The sequence below is a fragment of the Hippopotamus amphibius genome, unplaced genomic scaffold (genome assembly GCF_030028045.1).
Source record: "Hippopotamus amphibius kiboko isolate mHipAmp2 unplaced genomic scaffold, mHipAmp2.hap2 scaffold_175, whole genome shotgun sequence".
NCBI classification, from domain to species: Eukaryota; Metazoa; Chordata; class Mammalia; order Artiodactyla; family Hippopotamidae; genus Hippopotamus; species Hippopotamus amphibius.
In genome coordinates, this window is record NW_026648315.1 from 671 (window position 1) to 17,372 (window position 16,702).

General features: G+C 53.5%; 6 non-coding genes across 6 annotated transcripts; all 6 read right to left on the reverse strand.

The window, feature by feature from the left end:
- Nucleotides 1-1,248: 1,248 nt before the first annotated feature.
- LOC130843112 (small nucleolar RNA SNORD115) lies at nt 1,249-1,328 on the reverse strand. Its single transcript, XR_009050719.1, has one exon. It is a non-coding gene; the product is annotated as a small nucleolar RNA SNORD115 (small nucleolar RNA).
- A 2,500-nt stretch (nt 1,329-3,828) lies between these two features.
- LOC130843158 (small nucleolar RNA SNORD115) lies at nt 3,829-3,909 on the reverse strand. Its single transcript, XR_009050765.1, has one exon. It is a non-coding gene; the product is annotated as a small nucleolar RNA SNORD115 (small nucleolar RNA).
- Nucleotides 3,910-6,406: 2,497 nt separating this feature from the next.
- Nucleotides 6,407-6,487, reverse strand: LOC130843159 (small nucleolar RNA SNORD115). The gene has a single exon (XR_009050766.1). It is a non-coding gene; the product is annotated as a small nucleolar RNA SNORD115 (small nucleolar RNA).
- Nucleotides 6,488-8,990: 2,503 nt separating this feature from the next.
- On the reverse strand, nt 8,991-9,071 carry LOC130843113 (small nucleolar RNA SNORD115). Its single transcript, XR_009050720.1, has one exon. It is a non-coding gene; the product is annotated as a small nucleolar RNA SNORD115 (small nucleolar RNA).
- A 2,498-nt stretch (nt 9,072-11,569) lies between these two features.
- On the reverse strand, nt 11,570-11,650 carry LOC130843162 (small nucleolar RNA SNORD115). Its single transcript, XR_009050768.1, has one exon. It is a non-coding gene; the product is annotated as a small nucleolar RNA SNORD115 (small nucleolar RNA).
- Nucleotides 11,651-14,151: 2,501 nt separating this feature from the next.
- LOC130843163 (small nucleolar RNA SNORD115) lies at nt 14,152-14,232 on the reverse strand. The gene has a single exon (XR_009050769.1). It is a non-coding gene; the product is annotated as a small nucleolar RNA SNORD115 (small nucleolar RNA).
- Between the last annotated feature and the right edge of the window lie 2,470 nt (nt 14,233-16,702).

Here is a 16,702-nt window from a genome sequence, read left to right on the forward strand (position 1 = left end):
TCGAACGTGTTGATTTTCAGGACCCGCCATGTGCTCCGGTGGATGGGGTGCCACGTCAAGCATTCCTCCCTTGGGGAGCACAGAGAATCCCAAACAGGACACCTTTCTTCTGTGGCAGCGTACCCCCCTGTGCCCTTTGCAAGGCCACCAAACAACAGCCAGGCAGCTACTCCCTCCTCAGCCCAAATCCCGGGGCCAACGCTCCCCTTCAGGGAAACAGGGCCGCACGATGGACATGATCCCACGATGCCCAAGGGCTCTGCAAACGTTCATGGAGGAATGGACACCCAGAAGACTTTTGGTCCCTCTGGAGGGGGCTCTCTGACAAACCAGTGGCTTCCAGAGAGGAAGTCCACCCCCAGGAGAAGCTATGGTCCTGTGTGTGCATGCAGACCGCATCAGAGGCACCATTTGGATGAAATGGTTCCAACAACACAGTGTGATCCCTAACAGGGTCCTGGCACAACCCCATTGAAGACCAGGCATGTCCTTCAGCCCTTGAAATAACCAGCAGCATCCTGCTTCCAAGCACCTGAGGATGGGCTCATGCCTGCCTCTCCCATCTCTAGGCATGGGGCATGAGCCTTCCCTACTGACAGGTTTTGGAAGCCATAAAGCACACACCCACAAGGGACCATCCCCTCAGTTGGGGAGCATACTCTGGCCCTAGGTGCACGGAGATCTCTACAGATGTTCGCCTGGGGCCAAGGAAGAAAACACTGCGTCTATGTGCTCTCGGACTAGAATACAGCCTCTAATGATGGAATGTGAGTGCACAAGATGTGAGCCCATACATTTGGGGCAACAGCCAGACATTCCTCCTTGCTAGGAAGGAGGGTTCCAAAAGACTACCCTGTACTGGCTGCTGCAACAGGGGCCCAGCCCATAGTTCAAATTTTCTGGGGCCTCTAGGTAGCAACAAAATGAGCCACACACTGCGAAACATTCTGGCTGTGGTGAGTCCGTTCCAGAGGCGTTGCCTGAAATATGAAATTCAGAGAAGAAAGGCTTAAGGAAAGACTCCCCCCATGGCCTCAGAACATGTGTGCCCTGGCACTAGGGAGCAGGATAAAAAACCAAAGGCAGCAACAGGTCTTGGCTACGTGGAAGCCTCCTAGACTCGGAGGAGTCTCAAGGGATTTCGTCGAGGGAGAGGGTGCTCCAACACCCACACGCACACCCACACCCACACCCAGGGCCTCTGGAATGGACCAAAAACCCACACATCCTGCCCCTCGATACCTCGGTAGGCCTCAGCGTAATCCTATTGAGCATGAGTCTTTGGTCATCAGCTCTCTTCAGACCACATGAGTTGTCATCATCGACCCAACCGAGGCACTCCTCACTCACCTGCACCCTGCCACCTGCAAAGGCTTATCTCAGATGCATCCTGGAAAGAAAGGATGCCTGAAGGGATGTGCCATTCGGTTTAATCCAGGTGCTGGGCCAAGGCTCATGTTGATTGCCCCAGGGAACATAGACCAAACACAGATGATCTTCCTTTCCTGGGGACGATGTTTGCCAAAAGGTGAGAAGGACAGCTGTGAGCACTCCAATTCCATGCTAGATGCATTGGGGGACATGTGTGATACACGTTCATACATCAAATGATGCTGCAAGAAATACCTGCAGCAATACATCCAGGAACACAGTGCCCAAATGTACCTCCACGTAGAGACAGGAGCACATAGCTGAAACCCATACAAACAGCTCCTTACATAGATTCCTTTATGCCTCCTTCCTCCATAATGCTCTAGCTCCCTCCCTTTTGACCCCGTCCTTGGCTTCCTCCCTCCTTCCTTCCATACTTACAAAGATGAAGGGATGAGTGAACAGGTGATCAAAGCCATCCTATGTACCTTCAAACTGTCAGGGATGGATGAAATAACAGTACCTCTATGTCTCCCCTGGGAAGGACACGCCTCATGGATCCTCCAAGTGTCACAAGGGCTGGTGCCAGGGTTGCTTTGTGGGGACAACATGGAGGATGTGTCAGGTGAACGGAGACATTCCTCTGGTCCCCACCCTGGTCTGGGAAAGAGTGTTCTGGGTAAAGTCGCACTCGGCTTGTCCATGTGCACAACACCTTACAACGAGGCCTTGAGGTCCCACACAGTAGACACTCACAGGAGCTGGATGGAGCTCTCTTGGTGGTCAGCGGCTTCCATAGAGGAAGGCCTCCCCAGGAGATGCCTCAGGCTATATTTGTATGCTGTACCCATGAAAGGCCCTGTCCAAACAAACTGGCCTATCTGAGGGCCCACGATCACTTGCAGAGACTTGGGAAACCCCAGTCCAGCAAGGTAACCACCCTTCAGCTCGCACAAGAGCCAAGAGCATCTACCTGCCAAGTCCCTGATGAAGGGTCCTTGTTGCCACTCATCATGTCCCGGCCTGGAACCAGATCCTCCCTAACAACGCTTCTTGGAATTCACTAAAGCAGACCCCACATCTGACCATATGCCCCAGTAAATGATCGTGCAGTGCCTCGACATGCACAGAGAGCTGTGTGGTTGTTTCCCCAGGGCACCACGGAAGGAAATGGTGCCTCCATGTTCAGTCTTACTCGAATTCAGGTCGAACGTGTTGATTTTCAGGACCCGCCATGTGCTTCCGGTGGATGGGGTTCCACGTCAAGCATTCCTCCTTGGGGAGCACAGAGAATCCCAAACAGGACACCTTTCTTCTGTGGCAGCGTACCCCCCTGTGCCCTTTGCAAGGCCACCAAACATCAGCCAGGCAGCTACTCCCCTCCTCAGCCCAAATCCCGGGGCCAACGCTCCCCTTCAGGGAAACAGGGGCCGCACGATGGACATGATCCCACGATGCCCAAGGGCTCTGCAAACGTTCATGGAGGAATGGACACCCAGAAGACTTTTGTCCTCTGGAGGGGGCTCTCTGACAAACCAGTGGCTTCCAGAGAGGAAGTCCACCCCAGGAGAAGCTATGGTCCTGTGTGTGCATGCAGACCGCATCAGAGGCCCCATTTGGATGAAATGGTTCCAACAACACAGTGTGATCCCTAACAGGGTCCTGGCACAACCCCATTGAAGACCAGGGCATGTCCTTCAGCCCTTGAAATAACCAGCAGCATCCTGCTTCCAAGCACCTGAGGATGGGCTCATGCCTGCCTCTCCATCTCTAGGCATGGGGCATGAGCCTTCCCTACTGACAGGTTTTTGGGAAGCCATAAAGCACACACCACAAGGGACCATCCCCTCAGTTGGGGAGCATACTCTGGCCCTAGGTGCACGGAGATCTCTACAGATGTTCCGCCTGGGGCCAAGGAAGAAAACACTGCGTCCTATGTGCTCTCGGACTAGAATACAGCTCTAATGATGGAATGTGAGTGCACAAGATGTGAGCCCATACATTTGGGGCAACAGCAGACATTCCTCCTTGCTAGGAAGGAGGGTTCCAAAAGACTACCCTGTACTGGCTGCTGCAACAGGGGCCAGCCCATAGTTCAAAATTTTCTGGGGCCTCTAGGTAGCAACAAAATGAGCCACACACTGCGAAACATTCTGGCTGTGGTGAGTCCGTTCCAGAGGCGTTGCCTGAAATATGAAATTCAGAGAAGAAAGGCTTAAGGAAAGACTCCCCCCATGGCCTCAGAACATGTGTGCCCTGGCACTAGGGAGCAGGATAAAAAACCAAAGGCAGCAACAGGTCTTGGCTACGTGGAAGCCTCCTAGACTCGGAGGAGTCTCAAGGGATTTCGTCGAGGGAGAGGGGTGCTCCAACACCCACACGCACACCCACACCCACACCCAGGGCTCTGGAATGGACCAAAAAACCCTCACCATCCTGCCCCTCGATACCTCCGGTAGGCCTCAGCGTAATCCTATTGAGCATGAGTCTTTGGTCATCAGCTCTCTTCAGGACCACATGAGTTGTCATCATCGACCCAACCGAGGCACTCCTCACCTCACCTGCACCCTGCCACCTGCAAAGGCTTATCTCAGATGCATCCTGGAAAGAAGGATGCCTGAAAGGGATGTTGCCATTCGGTTTAATCCAGGTGCTGGGCCAAGGCTCATGTTGATTGCCCCAGGGAACATAGACCAAACACAGATGATCTTCCTTTCCCTGGGGACGATGTTTGCCAAAGGTGAGAAGGACAGCTGTGAGCACTCCAATTCCATGCTAGATGCATTGGGGGACATGTGTGTACACGTTCATACATCAAATGATGCTGCAAGAAATACCTGCAGCAATACATCCAGGAACACAGTGCCCAAATGTACCTCCACGTAGAGACAGGAGCACATAGCTGAAACCCATACAAACAGCTCCTTACATAGATTCCTTTATGCCTCCTTCCTCCATAATGCTTCTAGCTCCCTCCCTTTTGACCCCCGTCCTTGGCTTCCTCCCTCCTTCCTTCCATACTTACAAAGATGAAGGGATGAGTGAACAGGTGGATCAAAGCCATCCTATGTACCTTCAACTGTCAGGGATGGATGAAATAACCAGTACCTCTATGTCTCCCCTGGAAGGACACGCCTCATGGATCCTCCAAGTGTCACAAGGGCTGTGCCAGGGGTTGCTTTGTGGGGACAACATGGAGGATGTGTCAGGGTGAACGGAGACATTCCTCTGGTCCCCACCCTGGTCTGGAAAGAGTGTTCTGGGTAAAGTCGCACTCGGCTTGTCCATGTGCACAACACCCTTACAACGAGGCCTTGAGGTCCCACACAGTAGACACTCACAGGAGCTGGATGGAGCTCTCTTGGTGGTCAGCGGCTTCCATAGAGGAAGGCCTCCCCAGGAGATGCCTCAGGCCCTATATTTGTATGCTGTACCATGAAAGGCCCTGTCCAAAACAACTGGCCTATCTGAGGGCCCACGATCACTTGCAGAGACTTGGAAACCCCAGTCCAGCAAAGGTAACCACCCTTCAGCTCGCACAAGAGCCAAGAGCATCTACCTGCCAAGTCCCTGATGAAGGGTCCTTGTTGCCACTCATCATGTCCCGGCCTGGAACCAGATCCTCCCTAACAACGCTTCTTGGAATTCACTAAAGCAGACCCCACATCTGACCATATGCCCAGTAAATGATCGTGCAGTGCCTCGACATGCACAGAGAGCTGTGTGGTTGTTCCCCAGGGCACCACGGAAGGAAATGGTGCCTCCATGTTCAGTCTTACTCGAATTCAGGTCGAACGTGTTGATTTTCAGGACCCGCCATGTGCTCCGGTGGATGGGTGCCACGTCAAGCATTCCTCCTTGGGGAGCACAGAGAATCCCAAACAGGACACCTTTCTTCTGTGGCAGCGTACCCCCTGTGCCCTTTGCAAGGCCACCAAACATCAGCCAGGCAGCTACTCCGCTCCTCAGCCCAAATCCCAGGGGCCAACGCTCCCCTTCAGGGAAACAGGGCGCACGATGGACATGATCCCACGATGCCCAAGGGCTCTGCAAACGTTCATGGAGGAATGGACACCCAGAAGACTTTTGTCCTCTGGAGGGGCCTCTCTGACAAACCAGTGGCTTCCAGAGAGGAAGTCCACCCCAGGAGAAGCTATGGTCCTGTGTGTGCAATGCAGGACCGCATCAGAGGCCCCATTTGGATGAAATGGTTCCAACAACACAGTGTGATCCCTAACAGGGTCCTGGCACACCCCATTGAAGACCAGGGCATGTCCTTCAGCCCTTGAAATAACCAGCAGCATCCTGCTTCCAAGCACCTGAGGATGCGGCTCATGCCTGCCTCTCCCATCTCTAGGCATGGGGCATGAGCCTTCCCTACTGACAGGTTTTGGAAGCCATAAAGCACACACCACAAGGGACCATCCCCTCAGTTGGGGAGCATACTCTGGCCCTAGGTGCACGGAGATCTCTACAGATGTTCCGCCTGGGGCCAAGGAAGAAAACACTGCGTCTATGTGCTCTCGGACTAGAATACAGCTCTAATGATGGAATGTGAGTGCACAAGATGTGAGCCCATACATTTGGGGCAACAGCAGACATTCCTCCTTGCTAGGAAGGAGGGTTCCAAAAGACTACCCTGTACTGGCTGCTGCAACAGGGGCCAGCCCATAGTTCAAAATTTTCTGGGGCCTCTAGGTAGCAACAAAATGAGCCACACACTGCGAAACATTCTGGCTGTGGTGAGTCCGTTCCAGAGGCGTTGCCTGAAATATGAAATTCAGAGAAGAAAGGCTTAAGGAAAGACTCCCCCCATGGCCTCAGAACATGTGTGCCCTGGCACTAGGAGCAGGATAAAAAACCAAAGGCAGCAACAGGTCTTGGCTACGTGGAAGCCTCCTAGACTCGGAGGAGTCTCAAGGGATTTCGTCGAGGGAGAGGGTGCTCCAACACCCACACGCACACCCACACCCACACCCAGGGCTCTGGAATGGACCAAAACACCCACACCATCCTGCCCCTCGATACCTCCGGTAGGCCTCAGCGTAATCCTATTGAGCATGAGTCTTTGGTCATCAGCTCTCTTCAGGACCACATGAGTTGTCATCATCGACCCAACCGAGGCACTCCTCACTCACCTGCACCCTGCCACCTGCAAAGGCTTATCTCAGATGCATCCTGGAAAGAAGGATGCCTGAAGGGATGTGCCATTCGGTTTAATCCAGGTGCTGGGCCAAGGCTCATGTTGATTGTCCCAGGGAACATAGACCAAACACAGATGATCTTCCTTTCCCTGGGGATGATGTTTGCCAAGAGGTGTGAAGGACAGCTGTGAGCACTCCATCCATGCTAGATGCATTGGGGGACATGTGTGATACACGTTCATACATCAAATGATGCTGCAAGAAATAACTGCAGCAATACATCCAGGAACACAGTGCCCAAATGTACCTCCACGTAGAGACAGGAGCACATAGCTGAAACCCCATACAAACAGCTCCTTACATAGATTCCTTTATGCCCTCCCTTCCTCCATAACGCTCTAGCTCCCTCCCTTTTGACCCCCGTCCTTGGCTTCCCTCCCTCCTTCCTTCCATACTTACAAAGATGAAGGGATGAGTGAACAGGTGATCAAAGCCATCCTATGTACCTTTCAAAGTGTCAGGGATGGATGAAATAACAGGTACCTCTATGTCTCCCCAGGGAAGGACAAGCCTCATGGATCCTTCAAGTGGCACAAGGCCTGGTGCCAGGGTTGCTTTGCGGGGACAACATGGAGCATGTGTCAGCCGAACGGAGACATTCCTCTGGTCCCCACCCTGGTCTGGGAAAGAGTGTTCTGGGCAATGTCGACACTCGGCTTGCCCATGTGCACAACACCCCTGACAACGAGGCCTTGAGGTCCCACACAGTGGACACTCACAGGAGCTGGAGGGAGCTCTCTTGGTGGTCAGCGGCTTCCGTAGAGGAAGGCCTCCCCAGGAGATGCCTCAGGCCTCTATCTGTATGCTGTACCCATGAAAGGCCCTGTCCAAAACAACTGGCCTATCTGAGAGCCCACGATCCCTTGCAGAGACCTGGGAAACCCCAGTCCAGCAAGGTAACCGCCCTTCAGCTCGCACAAGAGCCAAGAGCATCTACCTGCCAAGTCCCTGATGAAGGGTCCTTGTTACCACTCATCATGTCCCGGCCTGGAACCAGATCCTCCCTAACAACGCTTCTTGGAATTCACTAAAGCAGACCCCCACATCTGACCATATGCCCAGTAAATGATCGTGCAGTGCCTCGACATGCAAAGAGAGCTGTGTGGTTGTTCCCCAGGGCACCACGGAAGGAAATGGTGCCTCCATGTTCAGTCTTACTCGAATTCAGGTCGAACGAGTTGATTTTCAGGACCCGCCATGTGCTCCGGTGGATTGGGTGCCACGTCAAGCATTCCTCCTTGGGAGCACAGAGAATCCCAAACAGGACACCTTTCTTCTGTGGCAGCGTACCCCCCTGTGACCTTTGCAAGGCCACCAAACAACAGCCAGGCAGCTACTCCCACTCCTCAGCCCAAATCCCGGGGCCAACGCTCCCCTTCAGGAAACGGGGCCGCACGATGGACATGATCCCACCGATGCCCAAGGGCTCTGCAAACGTTCATGGAGGAATGGACACCCAGAAGACTTTTGTCCTCTGGAGGGGGCTCTCTGACAAACCAGTGGCTTCCAGAGAGGAAGTCCACCCCAGGAGAAGCTATGGTCCTGTGTGTGCATGCAGACCGCATCAGAGGCCCCATTTGGATGAAATGGTTCCAACAACACAGTGTGATCCCTAACAGGGTCCTGGCACAACCCCATTGAAGACCAGGGCATGTCCTTCAGCCCTTGAAATAACCAGCAGCATCCTGCTTCCAAGCACCTGAGGATGGGCTCATGCCTGCCTCTCCCATCTCTAGGCATGGGCATGAGCCTTCCCTACTGACAGGTTTTGGGAAGCCATAAAGCACACACCACAAGGGACCATCCCCTCAGTTGGGGAGCATACTCTGGCCCTAGGTGCACGGAGATCTCTACAGATGTTCCGCCTGGGGCCAAGGAAGAAAACACTGCGTCTATGTGCTCTCGGACTAGAATACAGCTCTAATGATGGAATGTGAGTGCACAAGATGTGAGCCCATACATTTGGGGCAACAGCAGACATTCCTCCTTGCTAGGAAGGAGGGTTCCAAAAGACTACCCTGTACTGGCTGCTGCAACAGGGGCCAGCCCATAGTTCAAAATTTTCTGGGGCCTCTAGGTAGCAACAAAATGAGCCACACACTGCGAAACATTCTGGCTGTGGTGAGTCCGTTCCAGAGGCGTTGCCTGAAATATGAAATTCAGAGAAGAAAGGCTTAAGAAAGACTCCCCCCATGGCCTCAGAACATGTGTGCCCTGGCACTAGGGAGCAGGATTAAAAACCAAAGGCAGCAACAGGTCTTGGCTACGTGGAAGCCTCCTAGACTCGGAGGAGTCTCAAGGGATTTCGTCGAGGGAGAGGGTGCTCCAACACCCACACCGCACACCCACACCCACACCCAGGGCTCTGGAATGGACCAACAACCCACCACCATCCTGCCCCTCGATACCTCTGGTAGGCCTCAGCGTAATCCTATTGAGCATGAGTCTTTTGGTCATCAGCTCTCTCAGGACCACATGAGTTGTCATCATCGACCCAACCGAGGCACTCCTCACTCACCTGCACCCTGCCACCTGCAAAGGCTTATCTCAGATGCATCCTGGAAAGAAGGATGCTGAAGGGATGTGCCATTCGGTTTAATCCAGGTGCTGGGCCAAGGCTCATGTTGATTGCCCCAGGGAACATAGACCAAACACAGATGATCTTCCTTTCCCCTGGGGACGATGTTTGCCAAAAGGTGAGAAGGACAGCTGTGAGCACTCCAATTCCATGCTAGATGCATTGGGGGACATGTGTGATACACGTTCATACATCAAATGATGCTGCAAGAAATACCTGCAGCAATACATCCAGGACACAGTGCCCAAATGTACCTCCACGTAGAGACAGGAGCACATAGCTGAAACCCATACAAACAGCTCCTTACATAGATTCCTTTATGCCTCCCTTCCTCCATAATGCTCTAGCTCCCTCCTTTTGACCCCCGTCCTTGGCTTCCTCCCTCCTTCCTTCCATACTTACAAAGATGAAGGGATGAGTGAACAGGTGGATCAAAGCCATCCTATGTACCTTCAAACTGTCAGGGATGGATGAAATAACCAGTACCTCTATGTCTCCCCTGGGAAGGACACGCCTCATGGATCCCTCCAAGTGTCACAAGGGCTGGTGCCAGGGTTGCTTTGTGGGGACAACATGGAGGATGTGTCAGGGTGAACGGAGACATTCCTCTGGTCCCCACCCTGGTCTGGAAAGAGTGTTCTGGGTAAAGTCGCACTCGGCTTGTCCATGTGCACAACACCCCTTACAACGAGGCCTTGAGGTCCCACACAGTAGACACTCACAGGAGCTGGATGGAGCTCTCTTGGTGGTCAGCGGCTTCCATAGAGGAAGGCCTCCCCAGGAGATGATTCAGGCCTATATTTGTATGCTGTACCCATGAAAGGCCCTGTCCAAAACAACTGGCCTATCTGAGGGCCCACGATCCCTTGCAGAGACTTGGAAACCCCAGTCCAGCAAGGTAACCACCCTTCAGCTCGCACAAGAGCCAAGAGCATCTACCTGCCAAGTCCCTGATGAAGGGTCCTTGTTGCCACTCATCATGTCCCGGCCTGGAACCAGATCCTCCCTAACAACGCTTCTTGGAATTCACTAAAGCAGACCCCACATCTGACCATATGCCCAGTAAATGATCGTGCAGTGCCTCGACATGCACAGAGAGCTGTGTGGTTGTTCCCCAGGGCACCACGGAAGGAAATGGTGCCTCCATGTTCAGTCTTACTCGAATTCAGGTCGAACGTGTTGATTTTCAGGACCCGCCATGTGCTCCGGTGGATGGGGTGCCACGTCAAGCATTCCTCCTTGGGGAGCACAGAGAATCCCAAACAGGACACCTTTCTTCTGTGGCAGCGTACCCCCCTGTGCCCTTTGCAAGGCCACCAAACAACAGCCAGGCAGCTACTCCCTCCTCAGCCCAAATCCCGGGGCCAACGCTCCCCTTCAGGGAAACAGGGCCGCACGATGGACATGATCCCACGATGCCCAAGGGCTCTGCAAACGTTCATGGAGGAATGGACACCAGAAGACTTTTGTCCTCTGGAGGGGGCTCTCTGACAAACCAGTGGCTTCCAGAGAGGAAGTCCACCCCAGGAGAAGCTATGGTCCTGTGTGTGCATGCAGACCGCATCAGAGGCCCCATTTGGATGAAATGGTTCCAACAACACAGTGTGATCCCTAACAGGGTCCTGGCACAACCCCATGAAGACCAGGGCATGTCCTTCAGCCCTTGAAATAACCAGCAGCATCCTGCTTCCAAGCACCTGAGGATGGGCTCATGCCTGCCTCTCCCATCTCTAGGCATGGGGCATGAGCCTTCCCTACTGACAGGTTTTGGGAAGCCATAAAGCACACACCACAAGGGACCATCCCCTCAGTTGGGGAGCATACTCTGGCCCTAGGTGCACGGAGATCTCTACAGATGTTCCGCCTGGGGCCAAGGAAGAAAACACTGCGTCTATGTGCTCTCGGACTAGAATACAGCTCTAATGATGGAATGTGAGAGTGCACAAGATGTGAGCCCATACATTTGGGGCAACAGCAGACATTCCTCCTTGCTAGGAAGGAGGGTTCCAAAAGACTACCCTGTACTGGCTGCTGCAACAGGGGCCAGCCCATAGTTCAAAATTTTCTGGGGCCTCTAGGTAGCAACAAAATGAGCCACACACTGCGAAACATTCTGGCTGTGGTGAGTCCGTTCCAGAGGCGTTGCCTGAAATATGAAATTCAGAGAAGAAAGGCTTAAGGAAAGACTCCCCCCATGGCCTCAGAACATGTGTGCCCTGGCACTAGGGAGCAGGATAAAAAACCAAAGGCAGCAACAGGTCTTGGCTACGTGGAAGCCTCCTAGACTCGGAGGAGTCTCAAGGGATTTCGTCGAGGGAGAGGGTGCTCCAACACCCACACGCACACACCACACCCACACCCAGGGCTCTGGAATGGACCAAAAACCAACACCATCCTGCCCCTCGATACCTCCGGTAGGCCTCAGCGTAATCCTATTGAGCATGAGTCTTTGGTCATCAGCTCTCTTCAGGACCACATGAGTTGTCATCATCGACCCAACCGAGGCACTCCTCACTCACCTGCACCCTGCCACCTGCAAAGGCTTATCTCAGATGCATCCTGGAAAGAAGGATGCCTGAAGGGGATGTGCCATTCGGTTTAATCCAGGTGCTGGGCCAAGGCTCATGTTGATTGTCCCAGGGAACATAGACCAAACACAGATGATCTTCCTTTCCCTGGGGATGATGTTTGCCAAGAGGTGTGAAGGACAGCTGTGAGCACTCCAATTCCATGCTAGATGCATTGGGGGACATGTGTGATACACGTTCATTACATCAAATGATGCTGCAAGAAATACCTGCAGCAATACATCCAGGAACACAGTGCCCAAATGTACCTCCACGTAGAGACAGGAGCACATAGCTGAAACCCATACAAACAGCTCCTTACATAGCTTCCTTTATGCCTCCCTTCCTCCATAACGCTCTAGCTCCCTCCCTTTTGACCCCCGTCCTTGGCTTCCTCCCTCCTTCCTTCCATACTTACAAAGATGAAGGGATGAGTGAACAGGTGGATCAAAGCCATCCTATGTACCTTCAAAGTGTCAGGGATGGATGAAATAACAGGTACCTCTATGTCTCCCCAGGGAAGGACAAGCCTCATGGATCCTTCAAGTGGCACAAGGCCTGGTGCCAGGGTTGCTTTGCGGGACAACATGGAGCATGTGTCAGGCCGAACGGAGACATTCCTCTGGTCCCCACCCCTGGTCTGGGAAAGAGTGTTCTGGGCAATGTCGCACTCGGCTTGTCCATGTGCACAACACCCTGACAACGAGGCCTTGAGGTCCCACACAGTGGACACTCACAGGAGCTGGAGGGAGCTCTCTTGGTGGTCAGCGGCTTCCGTAGAGGAAGGCCTCCCCAGGAGATGCCTCAGGCCTCTATCTGTATGCTGTACCCATGAAAGGCCCTGTCCAAAACAACTGGCCTATCTGAGGGCCCACGATCCCTTGCACAGACCTGGGAAACCCCAGTCCAGCAAGGTAACCGCACTTCAACTCGCACAAGAGCCAAGAGCATCTACCTGCCAAGTCCCTGATGAAGGGTCCTTGTTGCCACTCATCATGTCCGGCCTGGAACCAGATCCTCCCTAACAACGCTTCTTGGAATTCACTAAAGCAGACCCCACATCTGACCATATGCCCAGTAAAATGATCGTGCAGTGCCTCGACATGCACAGAGAGCTGTGTGGTTGTTCCCCAGGGCACCACGGAAGGAAATGGTGCCTCCATGTTCAGTCTTACTCGAATTCAGGTCGAACGTGTTGATTTTCAGGACCCGCCATGTGCTCCGGTGGATGGGGTGCCACGTCAAGCATTCCTCCTTGGGGAGCACAGAGAATCCCAAACAGGACACCTTTCTTCTGTGGCAGCGTACCCCCCTGTGCCCTTTGCAAGGCCACCAAACAACAGCCAGGCAGCTACTCCCTCCTCAGCCCAAATCCCGGGCCAACGCTCCCCTTCAGGGAAACAGGGCCGCACGATGGACATGATCCCACGATGCCCAAGGGCTCTGCAAACGTTCATGGAGGAATGGACACCCAGAAGACTTTTGTCCTCTGGAGGGGGCTCTCTGACAAACCAGTGGCTTCCAGAGAGGAAGTCCACCCCAGGAGAAGCTATGGTCCTGTGTGTGCATGCAGACCGCATCAGAGGCCCCATTTGGATGAAATGGTTCCAACAACACAGTGTGATCCCTAACAGGGTCCTGGCACAACCCCATTGAAGACCAGGGCATGTCCTTCAGCCCTTGAAATAACCAGCAGCATCCTGCTTCCAAGCACCTGAGGAATGGGCTCATGCCTGCCTCTCCCATCTCTAGGCATGGGGCATGAGCCTTCCCTACTGACAGGTTTTGGGAAGCCATAAAGCACACACAACAAGGGACCATCCCCTCAGTTGGGGGAGCATACTCTGGCCCTAGGTGCACGGAGATCTCTACAGATGTTCCGCCTGGGGCCAAGGAAGAAAACACTGCGTCTATGTGCTCTCGGACTAGAATACAGCTCTAATGATGGAATGTGAGTGCACAAGATGTGAGCCCATACATTTGGGGCAACAGCAGACATTCCTCCTTGCTAGGAAGGAGGGTTCCAAAAGACTACCCTGTACTGGCTGCTGCAACAGGGGCCAGCCCATAGTTCAAAATTTTCTGGGGCCTCTAGGTAGCAACAAAATGAGCCACACACTGCGAAATATTCTGGCTGTGGTGAGTCCGTTCCAGAGGCGTTGCCTGAAATATGAAATTCAGAGAAGAAAGGCTTAAGGAAAGACTCCCCCCATGGCCTCAGAACATGTGTGCCCTGGCACTAGGGAGCAGGATAAAAAACCAAAGGCAGCAACAGGTCTTGGCTACGTGGAAGCCTCCTAGACTCGGAGGAGTCTCAAGGGATTTCGTCGAGGGAGAGGGTGCTCCAACACCCACACGCACACCCACACCCACACCCAGGGCTCTGGAATGGACCAAAAACCCACACCATCCTGCCCTCGATACCTCCGGTAGGCCTCAGCGTAATCCTATTGAGCATGAGTCTTTGGTCATCAGCTCTCTTCAGGACCACATGAGTTGTCATCATCGACCCAACCGAGGCACTCCTCACTCACCTGCACCCTGCCACCTGCAAAGGCTTATCTCAGATGCATCCTGGAAAGAAGGATGCCTGAAGGGATGTGCCATTCGGTTTAATCCAGGTGCTGGGCCAAGGCTCATGTTGATTGCCCCAGGGGAACATAGACCAAACACAGATGATCTTCCTTTCCTGGGGACGATGTTTGCCAAAAGGTGAGAAGAGCAGCTGTGAGCACTCCAATTCCATGCTAGATGCATTGGGGGACATGTGTGATACACGTTCATACATCAAATGATGCTGCAAGAAATACCTGCAGCAATACATCCAGGAACACAGTGCCCAAATGTACCTCCACGTAGAGACAGGAGCACATAGCTGAAACCCATACAAACAGCTCCTTACATAGATTCCTTTATGCCTCCCTTCCTCCATAATGCTCTAGCTCCCTCCCTTTTGACCCCCGTCCTTGGCTTCCTCCCTCCTTCCTTCCATACTTACAAAGATGAAGGGATGAGTGAACAGGTGATCAAAGCCATCCTATGTACCTTCAAACTGTCAGGGATGGATGAAATAACCAGTACCTCTATGTCTCCCCTGGGAAGGACACGCCTCATGGATCCTCCAAGTGTCACAAGGGCTGGTGCCAGGGTTGCTTTGTGGGGACAAACATGGAGGATGTGTCAGGGTGAACGGAAACATTCCTCTGGTCCCCACCCTGGTCTGGGAAAGAGTGTTCTGGGTAAAGTCGCACTCGGCTTGTCCATGTGCACAACACCCTTACAACGAGGCCTTGAGGTCCCACACAGTAGACACTCACAGGAGCTGGATGGAGCTCTCTTGGTGGTCAGCGGCTTCCATAGAGGAAGGCCTCCCCAGGAGATGCCTCAGGCCTATATTTGTATGCTGTACCCATGAAAGGCCCTGTCCAAAACAACTGGCCTATCTGAGGCCCACGATCACTTGCAGAGACTTGGGAAACCCCAGTCCAGCAAGGTAACCACCCTTCAGCTCGCACAAGAGCCAAGAGCATCTACCTGCCAAGTCCCTGATGAAGGGTCCTTGTTGCCACTCATCATGTCCCGGCCTGGAACCAGATCCTCCCTAACAACGCTTCTTGGAATTCACTAAAGCAGACCCCACATCTGACCATATGCCCAGTAAATGATCGTGCAGTGCCTCGACATGCACAGAGAGCTGTGTGGTTGTTCCCCAGGGCACCACGGAAGGAAATGGTGCCTCCATGTTCAGTCTTACTCGAATTCAGGTCGAACGTGTTGATTTTCAGGACCCGCCATGTGCTCCGGTGGATGGGGTGCCACGTCAAGCATTCCTCCTTGGGAGCACAGAGAATCCCAAACAGGACACCTTTCTTCTGTGGCAGCGTACCCCCCTGTGCCCTTTGCAAGGCCACCAAACATCAGCCAGGCAGCTACTCCCTCCTCAGCCCAAATCCCGGGGCCAACGCTCCCCTTCAGGGAAACCAGGGCCGCACGATGGACATGATCCCACGATGCCCAAGGGCTCTGCAAACGTTCATGGAGGAATGGACACCCAGAAGACTTTTGTCCTCTGGAGGGGGCTCTCTGACAAACCAGTGGCTTCCAGAGAGGAAGTCCACCCCAGGAGAAGCTATGGTCCTGTGTGTGCATGCAGACCGCATCAGAGGCCCCATTTGGATGAAATGGTTCCAACAACACAGTGTGATCCCTAACAGGGTCCTGGCACAACCCATTGAAGACCAGGGCATGTCCTTCAGCCCTTGAAATAACCAGCAGCATCCTGCTTCCAAGCACCTGAGGATGGGCTCATGCCTGCCTCTCCCATCTCTAGGCATGGGGCATGAGCCTTCCCTACTGACAGGTTTTGGGAAGCCATAAAGCACACACCACAAGGGACCATCCCCTCAGTTGGGGAGCATACTCTGGCCCTAGGTGCACGGAGATCTCTACAGATGTTCCGCCTGGGGCCAAGGAAGAAAACACTGCGTCTATGTGCTCTCGGACTAGAATACAGCTCTAATGATGGAATGTGAGTGCACAAGATGTGAGCCCATACATTTGGGGCAACAGCAGACATTCCTCCTTGCTAGGAAGGAGGGTTCCAAAAGACTACCCTGTACTGGCTGCTGCAACAGGGGCCAGCCCATAGTTCAAAATTTTCTGGGGCCTCTAGGTAGCAACAAAATGAGCCACACACTGCGAAACATTCTGGCTGTGGTGAGTCCGTTCCAGAGGCGTTGCCTGAAATATGAAATTCAGAGAAGAAAGGCTTAAGGAAAGACTCCCCCCATGGCCTCAGAACATGTGTGCCCTGGCACTAGGGAGCAGGATAAAAAACCAAAGGCAGCAACAGGTCTTGGCTACGTGGAAGCCTCCTAGACTCGGAGGAGTCTCAAGGGATTTCGTCGAGGGAGAGGGTGCTCCAACACCCACACGCACACCCACACCCACACCCAGGGCTCTGGAATGGACCAAAAACCCAC